Source organism: Myotis davidii, unplaced genomic scaffold (assembly GCF_000327345.1).
Source record: "Myotis davidii unplaced genomic scaffold, ASM32734v1 scaffold37, whole genome shotgun sequence".
Classification (NCBI taxonomy): domain Eukaryota; kingdom Metazoa; phylum Chordata; class Mammalia; order Chiroptera; family Vespertilionidae; genus Myotis; species Myotis davidii.
Genome location: NW_006289395.1, coordinates 504,216 through 509,614, shown reverse-complemented (window position 1 = coordinate 509,614; position 5,399 = coordinate 504,216). Strand labels below are relative to the sequence as shown.

General features: G+C 44.4%; 1 protein-coding gene across 4 annotated transcripts in view; it reads left to right on the top strand.

Moving 5' to 3' along the window:
• TP53 (tumor protein p53) overlaps positions 1 to 5,399 on the top strand; it is a 13,866-nt gene that overhangs the window by 3,086 nt on the left and 5,381 nt on the right. The gene's annotated exons all lie outside the window — the stretch shown is intronic.

Genomic DNA, 5,399 nt, shown 5'->3' with positions numbered 1-5,399 from the left:
GAAATGTTTTTCCTGTTAGCATATATGTGCAAAATCTTACAAATTTTAGCAAATCAAACCTGATAATATACAAAAATGACCAAGTGAAGTTTATCCCTGACTGCAGTGTTGATTTAACATTCAAAAATCAGTGTAATGTGCCATGTTAGCAGATTGATGGATTAAAAACCCTATGATGGCCCTGGCCGGTGTGGCCCAGTTGGTTGGGCTCCATCTCATGCACTGAAAGTTTGCTGGTTTGATTCCTGTTCAGGGCACATGCCTGGGTTCTGGCTCAATCCCAATTTGTGGGGGGGACAGGGGGGACGAAGGAGGCAGCAAATCAATGTTGCATTCTCACACATCAATGTTTCTCTTGCTTCCTCTCTACTTAAAAATCAATAAACTATTCTTTAAAATCCAATAATCATTTTAACAGATGCATAAGAAGCAGATGACAATATGCAACAGCTCTTTGTGATTATTTAAAATACGTTTTTATTGATTTTTAGAGGGAGAGGGATAGAGAGAGAAACATCATCGATTGGCTGCCTCCTGCACGTCCCCTACTGGGGATCAAGCCCATAACCAGGTATGTGCCCTGGCTGGGAATAGAACCTTTAAAGAAAAGCCTACCCCCAGCAAACTAAAAACAGGAAACTTCCTCGGTCTGATAAAGGTCACCCCCAATCAAGTTACCATTAGCAATATACATAACTAGAGACCTGGTGCACAAAATTTGTGCATGGGAGGGGGGGGGTCCCTCAGCCTGGCCTGTGCCCTCTCACAGTCCAGGAGTCCTTAGTGCTGCTACGCTTGCCAGCCATGAGCCCAGTGTCTGGCTGAGCGGTGCTCCCCCTGTGGGAGCATACTGACCACCAGGTGCAGCTCCTGTATTGAGCGTCTGCCCCCCTGGTGGTCAGTGCACGTCATAGCGAGTGTTTGAGCAGTCAACTATCTGCCCCTGGTGGTCAGTACATGTCATAGCAAGTGGTTGAGTGGCCTTAGCTTATTTGGCTTTTATTATATAGGATAGTGACAAGCTTAATGCTTTTCCTCTGAGATCAGGAACTAGTAAAGGATTCCACTCGCGCATTATACAGGCAAGAAAAATAAGTAGCCCGGCCAGCATGGCTCAGTGGTTGGGCATCAACCTATGAACTGGGAGGTCAGGGTTTGAGTTCCAGTCAGGGCACCTCTGGTCAAGGCCATATGCTCGGGTTGTGGGCTCGCCCGATGCCCAGTATGGAGTGTGCAAGAGGCAACCAATCATTGATTCTCTCTCATCATTGATATTTTTGTCTCTCCCTCTTCCCTCTCCCTTCTCTGAAATCAATAAAAATATTTTTTTAAAAAATAAGTAAACATTATTGGAAAAGAAGAAATAAAACTGTTTTACTCACAAATGGCATGATTGTATACACAAAAAATCTTAACAGAAAATTATTTTAAATCATCAGGACTAGCAAGTGATTATAACAGGATCACAAGTTTCAAAGGCAGTATAAATAAATTGTATTTCTGTATAATAGCAACCATTGAATCTGAGCTCGAAAAATGAATTTTAAAATAGCATCCAAAACATGGCATATTCAGGAGTAATTTAACAAGTGATGGACAAAAGCTCTGTATTATAAACTACAAAATATTGCTGATGCCTGGTCGGTGTAGTTCAGCATCGACCTATAAACCAGGAGATCATGGGTTCGATTTCCGGTCAGAGCACATGCCCGAGTTTCTGGCTCAATCCTCAGTAGGGGACGTGCAGGAGGCAGCCAATCAATGATTCTACGTATTTCATTATTGATGTTTCCCTTCCTCTTTCTGACATTAACAAAAACATATATATATGTATGTATGTATCCTAGCAGGCTTTTTGTAGAAATTCACAAGCGGATTCCAAAATGAAAGAGTAGTACAAAGCTAAAGATTAAAGCTACAAGAGGATAACCAGCGAACAGAGTCCAGCCCAGGGAAAGACACATAAGTGTAGTCAAATGATTTTTCAACCAAGGCCCCAAAGTGAATCTGGGGAAAAGGTTGTTTTTCTTTTTTTAGATTTTCTTATTTTGGAAAAATGCAGACAAGTATGAGAATAACAACACTCATTTCCCCCAAATAATTATTTTGTCTTTTTTGTATCCATGTTTTAATTGCACAACTAATGTATGGGTAAGCTCTTTATTTCATTTTTCTTTGTTAATAAAGCTACAATTCACAGCCCCATGAGCAAACATATACCCTCTCTGAGACATCATAGTTTTGTGAATTTATTCTTTTTGCCTGTCTTTCAGATTTTAACATACATACGATTTTAAGCAATAAATAGTTGTTTTGTATTTTTAATTTGCATAAACTACTTACATTACCGTGTTTTGCTTTTTTCTAGCAAGTTGTATTTTTCACTCAGCATGTTTCTGAGTTATATCAAGTTACACATACAGAAAATTCATTTTCATAAACTCTGTACCGAGTTTCTCTTGTGAGCGAGTATATCACATTTAATTAGCCATTCCTGCCCTGGCCCAGTGGCTCAGTTAATTGGAGCTTAGTCCCATACAGCAAAAGGTTGCAAGTTCAATTCCCAGTCAGGGCACATACCTACTCTCGTTACTCACGGGAGGCAGTGAATCCATGTTTCTCTCACATTAATGTTTCTCCCTTCCTCTTTCTCTAAAATCAATTTAAAAAACACACCACATATCCTCAGGTAAAGATTAAAAAATAATGGCCCTAGCCGGTTTTGCTCAGTGGATAGAATTTCCACCCGAGGACTGAAGGGTCTCGGGTTCAGTTCCCATCAAGGGCACCCACCTTGGTTGCAAGTTCCAGGTAAAGGCAGGCGCATGCAGGAGGCTGCCAGTCAATGTTTCTCTGTCTCACCCCCTCCCTTCCACTCTCTAAAAGTCAATGGGAAAATATCCTTGGGTGAGGATTAACAAAAATAGTAATTTAGCCATTTCCTACTGGTGGGTAGTAACGTTCCTTGTCACCTGCCATTAGGAACAACACTGGCATGAATTTTTGTGCAAGACTCCTGCTGCGCCCAAACAACCACTTTCCTAGGAGTCTAACCAGCAGTGGTCTTGCTAAGTAGTACAATGTGTGTCTTCCATATTCAAGTGGTTTTACGCCAGACGCTGGATGAAACCTGGGGAGCACAATTATTTAGAACAGCGGTTCTCAACCTGTGGGTTGCAACCCCTTTGGGGCTCGAACAACCCTTTCTCAGGGGTCGCCTAAGACCATCGGAAAACACATATAATTACATGTTGTTTTTGTGATTAATCACTATGCTTTCATTATGTTCAATTTGTCACAATGAAATTGGGGGTCACCACAACATGAGGAACTGTATTAAAGGGTCGCGGCATTAGGAAGGCTGAGAACCACAGTTTGCATGTAGCCTCTGGCTTCGTAGGTTCTAGCCCCTGGCCCTCCCCCTGGAGAGCTTTCTGAGCTTGGCTGGCTTAATGCCTGTAACTTCCGTCCCCTCAGCTGGTGATGATACCTGTCCTGGCTTTTTGAGAGGATTAAAGGGATGAGCCACTGAAGGCATTGGACCTATGAGCAGCAGCCATTGTTAGGGTAGTCTCCTGACCTGCCCTTGTAGTGCTAACTGAGTCCATCGCCTCCCCACTGGGATTGCCTGTGTAAACATCCTTCCTCCTCCACCTCTGGAAGGTCTGGTTCAGCTTCTGACAAGTTTAGTGTCCCGGCCTCCTACTGCACATGCCCATAGGAAGTACCCACTCCCAAAAGGTTTCCTAGGACACCTGTGCCTGCTTTTTTTTATATGTATATTTCTTATTATTGACTTCTGTGTGGAGAAGGGGGAGGGAGACAGAAACATCAATGATAAGAGAATCATTGATCAGCTGCCTCCTGCATGTCCACACTGAGGATCGAGCCCATAACCCCGGGCATGTGCCCTGACCGGGAATTGAACCGGGACCTCCTGGTTCATAGCTAGGTGCTCAACCACTGAGCCAGGCCAGCTGGGTTGTACCTGCTTTTTTTTAAGAAGCATTGAGAGTTTAGTTGCTACCCAGTGGGCCTGACACCTTGGGCCCACCCTCCCAGGTCAGCCCCCGCTGCCATGTTTACTGAACTGAGTTCCCTGAAGGAGGTGGACCAGCATTAATGGGGCAGTACCACAAAAGTCTCATCCACTCACCATCAGTTCTCACTCTAGAATAATAATATAGGACAAATAAAGTGGAACTATCATACAAACAGAAGCATTTGTTAAGCTTACTATGTAGACGACTACTACTATTTTTTAATTTTTTGTTAATCATCACCTGAGGATATTTTTCCATTGATTTTTCGAGAGCAGGAGAGACAGAGAAAGAGAGAAACATCGATTGGTTGCTTCTTGCATGTGCCCTGACCAGAATCAACCCCGGGACCCTTCAGTCCTCGGTTGATGCTCTATCCACTGAACCAAACCAGCTAGGGAAAGCTAGAGATTTTTACTTACGAGCTCCCTTCCATAAAAGTCTCCAAAGTGTTTGTGAGCACTGATGAGAGGGACCCCTGTACTTCTCCCCCACGTCCCACTGGTCACTCCTTCACCACCCCCTCTTGCCTTGCTCCTTGCAGGCACGTGGTTCTCCCCCATCAGTTTGGGGAGTTCTGCCAGGTGGTCCTTTGCCACCCTCTTAGTTGCACGATTTTTGTTCCCTAAAATCTGTACCTGAAGATTAACCTGTAATGAAGTAAGCATCTTACTCCAGACAATTCATTTAGTTGCCAGTGAGCTCGACCAGGTGCAAGGCGTTATGCGAATACTGTGATGAACAAGATAACTTCCCTGTCCTGAGGATGTTCAGAGCCAACTAGAGCAGCGGTTCTCAACCTGTGGGTCACGACCCCTTTGGCGGTCGAACGACCCTTTCTCAGGGGTCGCCTAAGACCATTCTGCATATCAGATATTTACATGACGATTCATAACAGTAGCAACATTACAGTTATGAAGTAGCAACGAAAATAATTTTATGGTTGGGTCCCAACATGAGGAACTGTATTTAAAGGCCAGAAGGTTGAGAACCACTGAACTAGAGGAAACAAATACACAAGGAAAGGTATCGGACCTAATGAGTGCCATGAGAATTAAGAGGGTGGCAGAGTTTGGCGAGCAGTCGTTGAGTCATCTGGGGAAATATCCCCGAGGAGGTTTTCAAGATGAGGTCTGCACTGATGGCACAGCCAGTGTTCCCAGTAGGGCGAACCAACAGTCAGGTGAACTGGGGAGTGTTGGGAAGGCAGCCGCAGCCAGTGGAGCCTGAGCCCCAGAAGGGGAGCGCGCTGGGAGATGAGATCAGAGAAACAGGCAGGGGCCTGGTCATGGGGGTCGGAAAACACACTCCTTCAGGAAGCTTTGCGATGAAGGGAGTCGAGGGAGGTGTCTTCCTCCA